This window comes from Bos javanicus, chromosome 25 (genome assembly GCF_032452875.1).
Source record: "Bos javanicus breed banteng chromosome 25, ARS-OSU_banteng_1.0, whole genome shotgun sequence".
NCBI classification, from domain to species: Eukaryota; Metazoa; Chordata; class Mammalia; order Artiodactyla; family Bovidae; genus Bos; species Bos javanicus.
In genome coordinates, this window is record NC_083892.1 from 13,609,896 (window position 1) to 13,625,750 (window position 15,855).

Here is a 15,855-nt window from a genome sequence, read left to right on the forward strand (position 1 = left end):
TTCTTCACAGAGCTAAAACAAATAATTTCACAATTTGTATGGAAATACAAAAAACCTCGAATAGCCAAAGCTATCTTGAGAAAGAAGAATGGAACTGGAGGAATCAACCTACCTGACTTCAGGCTCTATTACAAAGCCACAGTTATCAAGACAGTATGGTACTGGCACAAAGACAGAAATATAGATCAATGGAACAAAATAGAAAGTCCAGAGATAAATCCATTCACATATGGACACCTTATCTTTGACAAAGGAGGCAAGAACATACAATGGATTAAAGACAATCTCTTTAACAAGTGGTGCTGGGAAATCTGGTCAACCACTTGTAAAAGAATGAAACTAGAACACTTTCTAACACCATACACAAAAATAAACTCAAAATGGATTAAAGATCTAAACATAAGACCAGAAACTATAAAACTCCTAGAGGAGAACATAGGCAAAACACTCTCTGACATGCATCATAGCAGGATCCTCTATGACCCACCTCCCAGAATATTGGAAATAAAAGCAAAAATAAACAAATGGGACCTAATTAAACTTAAAAGCTTCTGCACATCAAAGGAAACTATTAGCAAGGTGAAAAGGCAGCCTTCAGAATGGGAGAAAATAATAGCAAATGAAGCAACTGACAAACAACTAATCTCAAAAATATACAAGCAACTCCTACAGTTCAATTCCAGAAAAATAAACAACCCAATCAAAAAATGGGCCAAAGAACTAAATAGACATTTCTCCAAAGAAGACATACAGATGGCTAACAAACACATGAAAAGATGCTCAACATCACTCATTATCAGAGAAATGCAAATCAAAACCACTATGAGGTACCATTTCACGCCAGTCAGAATGGCTGCGATCCAAAAGTCTACAAGCAGTAAATGCTGGAGAGGGTGTGGAGAAAAGGGAACCCTCTTACACTGTTGGTGGGAATGCAAACTAGTACAGCCACTATGGAGAACAGTGTGGAGATTCCTTAAAAAACTGGAAATAGAACTGCCTTATGATCCAGCAATCCCACTGCTGGGCATACACACTGAGGAAACCAGAAGGGAAAGAGACACGTGTACCCCAATGTTCATCGCAGCACTGTTTATAATAGCCAGGACATGGAAACAACCTAGATGTCCATCAGCAGATGAATGGATAAGAAAGGTGTGGTACATATACACAATGGAGTATTACTCAGCCATTACAAAGAATACATTTGAATCAGTTCTAATGAGGTGGATGAAACTGGAGCCTATTATACGGAGTGAAGTAAGCCAGAAAGAAAAACACCAATACCATATACTAACACATATATATGGAATTTAGAAAGATGGTAATAATAAACCTGTGTACGAGACAGCAAAAGAGACACTGATGTATAGAACAGTCTTATGCACTCTGTTGGAGAGGGAGAGGGTGGGAAGATTTGGGAGAATGGCATTGAAACATGTATAATATCATGTATGAAACGAGTTGCCAGTCCAGGTTTGATGCATGATACTGGATGCTTGGGGCTGGTGCACTGGGACGACCCAGAGGGATGATACGGGGAGGGAGGAGGGAGGAGGGTTTAGGATGGGGAACACATGTATACCTGTGGCGGATTCATTTCAATATTTGGCAAAACTAATACAATTTTGTAAAGTTTAAAAATAAAATTTAAAAATAAAAAAAAAGAAAGAAAGCTGAGCACCGAAGAATTGATGCTTTTGAACTGTGGTGTTGGAGAAGACTCTTGAGAGTCCCTTGGACTGCAAGGAGATCCAACCAGTCCGTTCTAAAGGAGATCAGCCCTGGGATTTCTTTGGAAGGAATGATGCTGAAGCTGAAACTCCAATACTTTGGCCACCTGATGCAAAGAACTGACTCATTTGAAAAGACCCTGATGCTGGGAAATATTGAAGGAGGGAAGAGAAGGGGACGACAGAGGATGAGACGGTTGGATGGCATCACCAACTTGATGGACCAGAGTTTGAGTAAGCTCCAGGAGTTGGTGATGGACAGGAAAGCCTGGTGTGCTGCAGTCCACGGGGTTGCAAAGAGTCAGACTCAACTGAGCAACTGAACTGAACTGAAATTACAAGTCTGGTCCAGAGATGCCTCCACTGAACATGCTGAGTGAGAGGGAATATGCCACAACGTGAATGGAGCCAAATCATCTCATTTCCTAAGGGTGAGTTAAGCACATTAATTAACTGTGATCTAGAGTTGGCCTCGGCTTCCCTGGTGGCTCGCTGCTAAGCAGGAGACAAGGTTCGATCCCTGGGTCAGGAAGATCCCCTGGAGAAGGAAATGGCAACCCACTCCAGTATTCTTGCCTGGGAAATCCCATGAGGGAGGAGCCTGGCGGGCTACAGTCCATGGTGTTGCAAAGAGTTGGTCACGATTTAGCAACTAAACAACAGAGTTGGTCTCAGTCTAATCTTCAGGTTTCATCTTGGTCTATTGACAAAAAATTGCTACAAATGTTTGATGAATAAAATAATTTCTTTAGGTGATGTAAGTGAGTGCTCTTCTATTAGAAGATAAAATGGAGGTATAGCTCAGGGGAAGAGAATTTGACTGCAGAAGATAAAATAACTTTATACATACAGGGGAGTGTGTGAATCTGTGTACATGCTCCAACTCGTGAGACCCCAAATAATAGAACAGTGAATCCTGATACAGATGAGTACATCCTTTGACCCAGAAACCCATTTCTAGGAATAACACTAAGAAAATAAATTTCTCAGACAAGATTTATACACAAAATGGATCCTTAACAACAAAAATCTAGAAATGGCATAAATATACAACAATTAAAACGTTATAAGATTTTCATACATGTTCATTCTAATAGTGTTTTGAAGAATATTTGATGGCCATTTTAAAATACTTTAAAAAGCAAGCATTGGCAGTGTAATCCTATCTTTATCATTACACATCACACAACAGACAGAGAGCCATATATAAACGTGTGTGTGTGCTAACTCGCTTCAGTCATTCCTGACTCTGTGCGACCCCATGGACTGTAGCCCACCAGATACCTCTGTCCATGGGGATTTTCCAGGCAAGAATACTGGAGTGGGTTGCCATCCTATCCTCTAGGGGATCTTCCCGATTCAGGGAGCGAACCCATGTATCCTGCGGCTCCTGCATTGCAGGCTGATTCTTTACTGCTGAGCCACAGGGGAAGCCCAATATATAAACATATCTGATGCATGTTGACTTCCCTGGTGACTCCATGGAGCTTCCTCTGGAACAAACAGAAGAATGAAGAAGAGAATTTGGAAGAATGAATGAAACGTATCAAAATGGTTACTGGTAATCTTCTGCTGGTGGAACTGCATGATTCTTACTTTTATATCTTGGAGAAGGAAATGCAACCCACTCCAGTATTCTTGCCTGGAGAATCCCATAGACAGAGGAGCCTGGCAGGCTACAGTCCATGGGGTCGCAAGAGTCAGACATGGTTTAGTGCACTGTCTCACCTACTTTTATATCTGTATCTTTGTTTTCCAAATTTCTATAAGAGCTTCAACTTTTGTGATTCAGAGAAAAAATTAAAACAAAATAAGATTAATAAACTTTGATTCAAGAAAGCTTGTCTATTGAAAAGATATCTTGATATCATTCAGAAAACTCAAAGCCACAGATATAAGGATAAAGATACCCATCAGTTTTGGGTTTCTGTTTTGTGGTTTTTGAAAAACTTTATATCCCTGTTGTTACCATGGGCTATGGGGAGGAAAAAGAGAGGAGTTGTTGTTTAATGAGTATAGTTAAATATATGCATGTACCTCTTGATTCAGGAATCCCATTCTAAGAACCTATCACAAAAATATACTGGGAAAAAAATGAAATGGCGTATGTTCAAGGCTGGGCTTTATGGATGGCTTAGTGGGTAAAGAATCTGCCTGCAATGTAAGGGACACTGGAGACTCAAGTTCCATCCCTGGGTTGGGAAGATCCCCTGGAGGAGGAAATGCAACATACTCCAGTAATCTTGCCTGGAAAATTCCATGGACAGAGGAACTTGGTGGGCTACAGCCCATGAGGTCGCAAAGAATTGGACATGACTGAGCAGATGGCACCCTCATTTTAAACTTCTGTTGCAGGAAGAGGGACCCCTTTCAGTACCCAAGAGTGGGAGCTTGTCTAACATTCAGAAATGAATTGTCTGAGGAGACACACATGCTGACAAAGCAAGAGACTTTATTGGGAAGGGGCGCCCAGGTGGAGAGCAGCAGGATAGGGGAACCCAGGAGAACTGTTCTGCCATGTGGCTCACAGTCTTAGGTTTTATGTTGATGGGATTAGTTTCTGGGTTTTCTTTGGCCAAGTCTTTGTTTTGACTCAGGGTCCTTCCTGGTGGTGCAGACATTGCCCAGCCAAGATGGATGCCAGCGAGAAGGATTTTGGGAGATGGTAGGACACGTGGTCTTCTCTGAGCGCCAAAGAATTGATGCTTTTGAACTGTGGTGTTGGAGAAGACTCTTGAGAGTCCCTTGGACTATAAGGAGATCCAACTGTTGCAGGAAGAGGGACCCCTTCCAGGGCCCAAAATTGGGCTCTTGTCTAACACTCGGAAATGAATTGTCTGAGGAGACACATGTGCTGACAAAGCAAGAGATTTTATTGGGAAAGGGCACCCGGGTGGAGAGCAGTAGGGTAAGGGAACCCAGGAGAACTGCTCTGCCCCGTGGCTCCCGGTCTTGGGTTTTATGGTGATGGGATTAGTTTCCGGGTGGTCTTTGGCCAATCATTCTAATTCAGAGTCTTTCCTGGTGGCACACACATCGCTCACCCAAGATGGATGCTAGTGAGAGGGATTCTGGGAAATGGACAGACACGCGGTGTCTCCTTTAGACCTTTCCCGAACTCTTCCGGTTGGTGGTGGCTTATTAGTTCCATATTCCTTATCAGGATCTCCTGTCATAAAACAACTCATGCAAATAGTTACTATGGTGCCTGGCCAGGGTGGGCGGTTTCAATCAGTGTGCTTCCCCTAATACAACCAGTCCATCCTAAAGGAGATCAGTCCCAGGTGTTCATTGGAGGGACTGATGTTGAAGCTGAAACTCCAATACTTTGGCCACCTCATGCAGAGAGCTGACTCATTTGAAAAGACCCTGATGCTGGGAAAGATTGAGGGCCAGAGGAGAAGGGGACAACAGAGGATGAGATGGTTGGATGGCACCACTGACACAATGGACAAGGTTTGGGTGGACTCCGGGAGTTGGTGATGGACAGGGAGACCTGGCGTGCTGTGGTTCATGGGGTCGCAAAGAGCCGGACACGACTGAGCAACTGAACTGAACTGAAACTCTTCCAGTTGGTGGTGGCTTGTTAGTTCCGTGTTCTTTAGCAAGATCTCCTGTTGTAAAATAACTCATGCAAATGGTTACTATGGTGCCTGGTTATGGTGGGCAGTCAGTCAGTGTGTTTCACCTAAGAACTCCCCCTGAGAGACTTCATACTCCACCTTGGGGTGGAGGTCTCTTTCTTCTGTAACTTCTTGCTGCTGTGCATGGGCGTAGTCCTGCCTAGCAGAGCAGAAGTCTCTCTCTACCTAATCTAAATCTAGATATGAAAGAAAGACAAGAAAGTGAAAGTCACTTTGTCATGTCCAACTCTTTGCGACCAGAATTCTCTAGACCAGAATACTGGAGTGGGTAGCCTTTCCCTTCTCCAGGGGACCTTCCCAACCCAGGGATCAAACCCAGGTCTCCCACATTGCAGACAGATTCTTTACCAATTGAGCTGGGTCTGAAACCAGCCTTCACCCTTCTAATAACAGCCATTTTGCGTGAAACCCTGAAATAGGCAGGGGCCAAACAGGGCCCAGGGAAGGAAGGCACAATCTGGGGTGAGGGCTGCAGCGTGTGTGACTTTGTTCTGATTGGTTGGTGTGAGGCAACAGGGCGGTGCTCCAGGAATCTTGTGCTCAGCCTGAAGTTACCATCCTCCACCTGGGTGGGGCTCCAGTTCTGCCAAAGAACTCAAAGATATTGTTATGCATATTCCTTGAGTAGGAAACAGGACCCTGCCCTAAGGCTGTACCACCACTTGTCCAGTTCAGTTCAGTCCGACTCTTTCCAACCCCATGGACGCCATGCCTCCCTGTCCATCATCAACTCCCAGAGTTTACACAAACTCACTTGACCGTTCCTCTCCTGTTTTTGTATCCCATCCCTTCCCTGATCAGCAACTATTTGAATCTACCCTTGGAACTCAGGGAATGTCAAAGAAGCTGAATGAAGTGTGTATCCTACAAACAAGAACAGAAGACACAGAAAGACCCCAAAACCCCATAGACTCCTGCTCACTTTAATTCAGGGAACTGGGCAACTATGGCTCCGATAACTTCCTGTTGAAATGGGGCATAGTGCTGCCTCAGTTTGAAGAATGGACACTGAACTGGAAGTATTTCTGAGTACCAAGTCCTGGACCTGAGTCTTTATGATTAAAACCTCAAACCCTCGGTCTGTCATTTTTGGGCAACAGACCCAAATAGAAGTAGTTGGAAGTGACAACTGGAATCTAAATAGACAAAATAAATCTCATTTCTTTTCAGAAGAATAAGCCTGAAACTGACTCTGGACGTATAGTCAAGTAGCCAGTTGTCTGGCTTTATAAAAAGTAAGATTGCAGTTACTAGCTGCCGGCAGACATTGTTTTGAGAACGTCTGGTGGCATCCAAGTCTGACACAACTCAGAAAACTCAAGTTCTTAGCAATGCAAGGACTAGCCTAAAATTACACCCATAGTGTCACCTGGTTATTTCCTTGGATGTCTGAACCATAGCTACTCATAGGCAGGGATGAGTAGGTACAAACTTGTTATTGTTCAGCAACTCAGTCATGTCTGACTCTTTGTGACCCCATGGACTGCAGCATGCCACGCCTGCCTGTGCCTCACCATCTCCCAAAGTTTGCCCAAGTTCATCTCCATTGCATCAGTGATGCCATCCAAACATCTCATCCTCTGATGCCTTCTTCTCCTTCTGCCCTCAGTCTTTCCCAGCATCAGGGACTTTTCCAATGAGTCAGCTGTTCACATCAGATAACCAAAATACTGGATACAAACTACTATATGTAAAATAGATAAACAAGGTCCCACTGTATAGCATAGGAAACTATATTCACTATCATTTATCTTACTACAATATCAATTATCTTGTAGTGAGCTATATTGGAAAAAATCTGAAAATTATATCTACATTGATCGTATATATTTATCTGAATCACTTTGCTATACCTCAGAAACTAATGCAACATTGTAGATCAACTATACTTCAATTTTTAACAAAGAGAAGAAAAATTAACTTGGTATGATGATATGTCATAAGTAGTGAAACTGAGTAAATGAGATAAGAGCTTCTAAGATGAATTCTTTAGAAATAATGCTTTAGATGTGTATATTTTTAAAAGTTGGAGGGGGCACATCTCAGGGCATGTGGATCTTAGTTCTTAGACTGAACCCTCACCCCCTGCAGTGAAAGTATCTTAACCACTGGACCATCAGGGAAGTCCTCCTGTTCTTTTTTTTTTTTTTTCCTGATGGGTTAGGGAGTGTTTTTCATTTTCTATACTTTCTTATTTTTGGCTGTGCAGGGTCTCCATTGCTACCTGGGCTTTTCTCCAGTTACAATGAGCAGGGGCTACTCTTTGTTGTGGGGTGTGGCCTTCTCTTTGTGGGGGCTCCACTTGTTGGGGAGCACAGACTCAAGGCACATGGGCTTCAATAGCTGTGGCTCCCAGGTCCTAGAGCGTGGGCTCATTTGTGAGTTGCAGTGCACAGGCTTTGTTGCTCTGAAGCATGTGGGATTTTCCCAGACCAGGGATCGAACCTGTGTCTCCTCCTTTGGAAGTATGGACTCTTAACCAATAGACTGTCAGGGATGTTCTTTTTGAAAACAAAGTTGTCCAGGTTTTATTCACCACCAACTCCTCTCTCTTCTCCCTGCCCACTGCTGTGCCCACCTTGAGCATTCCCAGTCAAGGATGGGCTTCTCTGGTCAGCTCAGCTGTACTCTCCTGGGAGTCTAGAGGTCAGAGAGGAGACCTGGCACCCAGTGGTAGGTCTCCTCTGGAGCCCAGCAGATCCAGCCAAGCCAGCCCTTCCTTCAGCAGGTGTTGCAGCACTTGCCTTGCTTGCTCCATCTCCCATTTAAGACTGGCTTTGATAGGGGCTTCAGCGGTAAAGAATTCTCCTGCCAGTGCAGGAGACATAGGTTCGATTCCTGGTCTGGGAAGATCCCACATGCTGTGGAGCAACTAAGCCCCTGTGCACCACAACTACTGAGTCTGGGAGCCGCAACAAGAGAAGCCACTGCCGTGAAGCCCACACACCACTCTGCAACTGGAGCGTGGCTCCTGCAGCAACAAAGACGAGCATAGCCGAAAACAAATAATTTAAAAATAAAAGACTGACTTTGATATCACTGACAGTCACAGAGCCATTTTCCCTGCCACCTGCAGCACCACAGCATGATCCGTATTTAACTCAGAGGGACAGACCGAAGGAGGTAGGTGCCGCCCCCAGGGATAACGCCAAAGCCAGTGCCGAGTGCCTTCAGTGTCTTGATGGCCCCAATCAGGTCGTCTTGGCTGACATCCTGGGTGAATGTGACCTTTCCTTTTAACACCTGTTGATGTCATGTAGTCACTCCAGAGTTATCAGGTCTCCATTCTGTTGCTTCAGGGCCAGGCACATGTGAATAATCTAGACACCCAGCTTGTAATAGACGTCTCCCACGCCTAGCATCTCAGACCAAAATCCTTTCCCAGAGGCCAAAGAATCCACCCCAATAGTAGCACACGTGTCCTGGAACTGCATCTGGGACACAGGATTCTTCCAGATCCCCTGCTTGGGCTTGCTGACATATTCTTTAAGGTTGGTCTTGTACACATCCAACTGCTTGGACATCCATCTCAGCCAAGACAGTCACTCACTCCCTATACTTGGCCGTGCAAGCTTCTTGGGGATGACATCAGTTCCCACCCCACAGCAGTGCATCCCTTCCCTGGCCCATAGCCACCCCGCTGCCAGAAAACTGGATCCACCTCTACTCTGAAATTATTTCCTATTATATATTGAATGGATAAAAGTCCTAGTGTGTAGCGCAGGGAACTATACTCAATATCCTGCCATAAACCATAATGGAAATAAAAAGAAATATATATGTATATAATACACACACACGCACACACACACAATGGAGTCAATTTTCTATACAGCAGAAATTAATACAACATTGTAAGTCAAGTATGTTGTTTTTAGTTGCTCAGTTGGATCTGACTTATGCAACCCCGTGGATTGTAGCCCACCAGGCTCCTCTGTCCATGAGATTTCCCAGGCAAGAATACTGGCGTGAGTTGCTATTTCCTTCCCCAGGGGATCTCTGACCCAGGGATTGAAACCAGGTCTCCCGCATTACAGGTGTCTCCTGTATTGCAGGTGGATTCTTTACCAGTTGAATCAACTGTTGTTCAGTTCGCTAAGTCATTGAGATCCTCATGGACTGAAGCATGCCAAGCTTCACTGTCTTTCACTATCTCCTGGAGTTTGTTCAGATTCATGTCCATTGAGTCAGTGATGCCATCCAACCATCTCATCCTCTTCTCTGCCTTCAATCTTTCCCAGCATCAGGATCTTTTCCAATGAGTTGGCTCTTTGAATCAGGTGGCCAAAGTATTGGAGCTTCAGCTTCAGCATCAGTCCTTCCAATGAATATTCAGGGTTAATTTCCTTTAAGATTGACTGGTTTGATCTCCTTGTAGTCCAGGGGACTCTCAAGAGTCTTCTCCAGCACCAGAGTTTGAAAGCATAAACTCTTTGGTGCTCAGCCTTCTTTATGGTCCTGCTTTTACATCTGTACATGACTACTGGAAAAACCATAGCTTTGATTATACAGAACTTTGTTGACAAAGCTATGTCTCTGCTTTTTAATACACCATCTAGGTTTGTCATAGCTTTTCTTCGAAGGAGCAAGCATCTTTTAATTTCATGGAATTTGGAGCCCCCAAAATAAAATCTGTCAGTTTCCATTTTTCCCCCATCTGTATGCCATGAAATGATGGGACTGGGTGTCATGTTCTTAGTTTTTTGAATGTTGAGTTTTTAGCAAGCTTTTTCACTCTCCTCTTTCACTCTTATCAAGAGGTAGTTTAATTCCTCTTTGTTTTCTGCCATTAGGGTGATATTATCTGCATATCTGAGGTTGTTGATATTTCTCCTGGTAAAGTTGATTCCAGCTTGTGTTTCATCCAGCCCAGCATTTCACATGATGTACTGTGCATATAAGTTAAATAAGCAGGGTGACAAAATTCAGCCTTGACATACTCCTTTCCCAAATTTCAAACAGTCTGTTGTTTCAAGTTTGGTTCTAACTGTTGCTTCTTGACCTGCATACAGGTTTCTCAGGAAGCATGTCAGGTGGTCTGGTATTCCCATCTCTTTAAGAATTTTTCAGAGTTTTTTGTGATCCACACAGTCAAAGGCTTTAGTGTAATCAATGAAGCAGAAGTAGATGTTTTCCTGGAATCCTCTTGCATTTTCTATAACCCAACAGATATTGGCAATTTGATTTCTGGTTCCTCTGCCTTTTCTAAGTCCAGCTTGAACATCTGGAAGTTCTTGGTTCATGTGCTGCTGAAGCCTAGCTTAAAGGATTTTGAGCATTACCTTGCTCACATCTGAAATGAGTGCATTTGTACAGTAGTTTGAACATTCTTTGGCATTGCCCTTCTTTGAGACTGGAATGAAAACTGACCTTTTCCAATCCTGTGGCCATTGCTGAATTTTCCAAATTTGCTGGCATACTGAGTGCAGCACTTTAACAGTATCATCTTTTAAGATTTGAAATAGCTCAGTTGGAATTCTATCACCTCCTCTAGCTTTGCTCGTAGTGATGCTTCCTAAGGCCCATTTGACTTCATGCTCCAGGATGTCTGGCTCTAGGTGAGTGACCACACCATAATGGTTATCCAGGTCATTAAGACCTTTTTTGTACAGTTTTTCTATGTATTCCTGCCACCCCTTCTTAATTTCTTCTGCTTCTGTTAGGTCTTTGCTGTTTCTGTCTTTATTTTGCCCATCTTTGCATGAAATGTTCCCTTGATATCCCTAATTCTCTTGAGATCTTTAATCTTTCCCATTCCATTGTTTTCCTCTATTTCTTTGCCTTGTTCACTTAAGAAGGTTTATCTCTCCTTGCTATTCTTTGGAATTCAGTTGAGTATATCTTTCCTTTTATCTTTTGCCTTTAGCTTCTTTTCTTTTCTCAGCTATTTTTAAGGCCTCCTCAAACAACCATTTTGCCTTTTCTCATTTCTTTTTCTTTGGGATGGTTTTGGTCACTGCCTCATGTACAAGGTCATGAACCTCCATCCATAGTTCTTCAGGCACTCTGTCTATCAGATCTATTTGTCACTTCCTTCGAATCTATGTGTCACTTCCACTGTATAATCATAAGGGATTTGATTTAGGTCATACCTCAATGGCCTAGTGGTTTTCCCTATTTTCTTCAATTTAAGTCTGAATTTGGCTCATGAAGAGCTCATGATCTAAACCACAGTCAGCTCCTGGTCTTGTTTTTTGCTGACTGTATAGAGCTTCTCCATCTTTGGCTGAAAAGAATATTATCAATCTGATTTCAGTATTGACCATCTGGTGATGTCTACAACTAGTGCGTTTTCTTGGCAAAACTCTATTAGCCTTTGCCCTGCTTCATTTTGTACTCCAAGGCCAAACTTGCCTGTTACTCCAGGTATCTCTTAACTTCCTACTTTTGCATCCCAATCTCCTAAGAATGAAATGACATCTTTTTTTTTTTGCATTAGTTCTAGAAGGTCTTGTAGGTCTCCATCAGTTCAGTTCAGTCCAGTCACTCAGTCCTGTCCAAATCTTTGCGACCCCATGGATTGCAGCACGCCAGGCCTCCCTGTCCATCACCAACTCCCGGAGTTCACTCAAACTCAAGTCCATCGAGTCGGTGATGCCATCCAGCCATCTCATCCTCTGTTGTCCCCTTCTCCTCCTGCCCCCAATCCCTCCCAGCATCAGGGTCTTTTCCAATGAGTCAACTCTTCGCATGAGGTGGCCAAAGTATTGGAGTTTCAGCTTCAACATCAATCCTTCCAATGAACACCCAGGACTGATCTCCTTTAGGATGGACTGGTTGGATCTCCTTGCAGTCAAAGGGACTCTCAAGCATCTTCTCCAACACCACAGTTCAAAAGCATCAATTCTTCGGTGCTCAGCTTTCTTCACAGTCCAACTCTCACATCCGTACACGACCACTGGAAAAACCATAGCCTTGACCAGACGGACCTTTGTTGGCAAAGTAATGTCTCTGCTTTTGAATATGCTATCTAGGTTGGTCGTAACTTTCCTTCCAAGGTGTAAGCGTCTTTTAATTTCATGGCTGCAATCACCATCTGCAGTGATTTTGGAGCCCAAAAAAATATAGTCTGACACTGTCTCCACTGTTTCCCCATCTATTTCCCATGAAGTGATAGGACTAGATGCCATGATCTTCGTTTTCTGAATGTTGAGCTTTAAGCCAACTTTTTCACTCTCTTCTTTCACCTTCATCAAGAAGCTTTTGAGTTCCTCTTCACTTTCTGCCATAAGGATGGTGTCATCTGCATATCTGAGGTTATTGATATTTCTCCCGGCAATCTTGATTCCAGCTTGTGCTTCTTCCAGCCCAGCGTTTCTCATGATGTACTCTGCATATAAGTTAAGTAAGCAGGGTGACAATATACAGCCTTGACGTACTCCTTTTCCTATTTCAAACCAGTCTGTTGTTCTGTGTCCAGTTCTAACTGTTGCTTCCTGACCTGCATACAAATTTCTCAAGAGGCAGGTCAGGTGGTCTGGTATTCCCATCTCTTTCAGAATTTTCCACAGTTTATTGTGATCCACACAGTCAAAGGCTTTGGCATAGTCCATAAAGCAGAAATAGATGTTTTTCTGGAACTCTCTTGCTCTCTTGATGATCCAGCAGATGTTGGCAATTTGATCTCTGATTCTTCATAGAACTGTTCAAATTCAGCTTTTTCAGCATTAGTGGTTGGGGTATAAACTTGGATTACTGTGATACTGAATGGTTTTCCTTAGAAACAAACAGAGACCATTCTGTCATTTTTGAGACTGCACCAAAGTACTGCATTTTGGACTCTTGTGTTGACTATGAGGGCTACTCTATTGCTTCTCAGGGATTCTTGCCTACAGTAGTTTATATAATGGTCATCTGAATTTAATTTGCCCATTCCCATACACTTTAGTTCACTGATTGCTAAAATGTTGATGTTCACTCTTGCCATCTCCTATTTGACCGTATCCGATTTACCTTGATTCATGGACCTGATATTCTAAGTTCCTATGCAACATTCTAAGTTCCTATGCCTTACAAATAGCTGTGAAAAGAAAAGAAGCGAAAAGCAAAGGAGAAAAGGAAAGATATAAGCATCTGAATGCAGAGTTCCAAAGAATAGCAAGAAGAGATAAGAAAGCCTTCTTCAGCAATCAATGCAAAGAAATAGAAGAAAACAACAGAATGGGAAAGACTAGAGATCACTTCAAGAAAATTCGAGATATCAAGAGAACATTTCATGCAAAGATGGGCTCGATAAAGGACAGAAATGGTATGGACCCAACAGAAGCAGAAGATATTAAGAAGAGGTGGCAAGAATACACAGAAGAACTGTACAAAAAAGATCTTCATGACCCAGATAATCACGATGGTGTGATCACTGACCTAGAGCCAGACATCCTGGAATGTGAAGTCAAGTGGGCCTTGGGAAGCATCACTACGAACAAAGCTAGTGGAGGTGATGGAATTCCAGTGGAGCTATTTCAAATCCTGAAAGATGATGCTATGAAAGTGCTGCACTCAATATGCCAGCAAATTTGGAAAAGTCAGCCGTGGCCACAGGACTGGAAAAGGTCAGATTTTATTCCATTCCCAAAGAAAGGCAATGCCAAAGAATGCTCAAACTACCACACAATTGCACTCATCTCACACGCTAGTAAAGTAATGCTCAAAATTCTCCAAGCCTGGCTTCAGCAATACGTGAACCATGAACTTCCAGATGTTCAAGCTCGTTTTAGAAAGGGCAGAGGAACCAGAGGCCAAATTGCCAACATCTGCTGGATCATCAAGAGAGCAAGAGAGTTCCAGAAAAACATCTATTTCTGCTTTATGGACTATGCCAAAGCCTTTGACTGTGTGGATCACAATAAACTGTGGAAAATTCTGAAAGAGATGGGAATACCAGACCACCTGACCTGCCTCTTGAGAAATTTGTATGCAGGTCAGGAAGCAACAGTTAGAACTGGACATGGAACAACAGACTGGTTTGAAATAGGAAAAGGAGTACGTCAAGGCTGTATATTGTCACCCTGCTTACTTAACTTATATGCAGAGTACATCATGAGAAACGCTGGGCTGGAAGAAGCACAAGCTGGAATCAAGATTGCTGGGAGAAATATCAATAACCTCAGATATGCAGATGACACCACCCTTATGGCAGAAAGTGAAGAGGAACTCAAAAGCCTCTTGATGAAGGTGAAAGAGGAGAGTGAAAAAGTTGGCTTAAAGCTCAACATTCAGAAAACGAAGATCATGGCATCTGGTCCATCATGGGAAGCAGATGGGGAAACAGTGGAGACAGTATCGGACTTTATTTTTTTGGGCTCCAAAATCACTGCAGATGGTGATTGCAGCCATGAAATTAAAAGACGCTTACTCCTTGGAAGGAAAGTTATGACCAACTTAGATAGCATATTCAAAAGCAGAGACATTACTTTGCCAACAAAGGTTCATCTAGTCAAGGCTGTGGTTTTTCCAGCGGTCATGTATGGATGTGAGAGTTGGACTGTGAAGAAAGCTGAGCACCGAAGAATTGATGCTTTTGAGCTGTGGTGTTGGAGAAGATGCTTGAGAGTCCCTTGGACTGCAAGGAGATCCAACCAGTCCATTCTGAAGGAGATCAGCCCTGGGATTTCTTTAGAAGGAATGATGCTAAAGCTGAAACTCCAATACTTTGGCCACCTCCTGCGAAGAGTTGACTCACTGGAAAAGACCCTGATGCTGGGAGGGATCGGGGGCAGGAGGAGAAGGGGACGACAGAGGATGAGATGGCTGGATGGCATCACTGACTCGATGGACGTGAGTCTGAGTGAACTCCGGGAGTTGGTGATGGACAGGGAGGCCTGGCGTGCTGCAATTCATGGGGTTGCAAAGAGTGGGACACGACTGAGCGGCTGAGCTGAACTGAATGAACTGATGCAACATTGTTGTTTAAGGCACCAGACTTAACTTTCACAACCAGACACATCCACAACTGGGTGTCATTTCCACTTTGGCTCCGTCTCTTCATTCTTTCTGAAATTATTTCTCCATTCTTCCCCAAGAAGCTATTGGGCACCTTCCAACTGGGGAGTTCATGTTTAAATGTCATATATTTTTGCCTTTTCATATTGTTCATGGGGTTCTCAAAGCAAAAATACTGAAGTGGTTTGCCATTGCCTTCTCTAGTGGACCGCATTATGTCAGAACTCTCCACCATGACCCGTCCATCTTGGGTGGCCCTGCACAGTCTGGCTCATGCTTTCATTGAGTTACACAAGGCTATGATCAATGAGATCATTTTGGTTAGTTTTCTGTGATTGTGTTTTTTGTTCTGAAGGCCATGAGACTGAAGTTCTTGCTTCTCCTGTCTGCCCTCTGATGGATGATGCTTGTGTCAGCTTCCTGATGGGAGGGACTGGCTATTGGGAAAACTGGGTCTTGCTCTGGTGGGCAGGGCCATCCTCAGTAAAACTTTAATCCAATTTTCTGTTGATGGGTGAAGCTGTGCTCCCTCTTTGTTA

General features: G+C 43.4%; 1 pseudogene; it reads right to left on the minus strand.

Annotated features, from left to right (window-relative positions):
• Nucleotides 1-7,970: 7,970 nt before the first annotated feature.
• Nucleotides 7,971-8,968, minus strand: LOC133237963 (vacuolar-sorting protein SNF8-like; annotated as a pseudogene).
• Nucleotides 8,969-15,855: the final 6,887 nt, after the last annotated feature.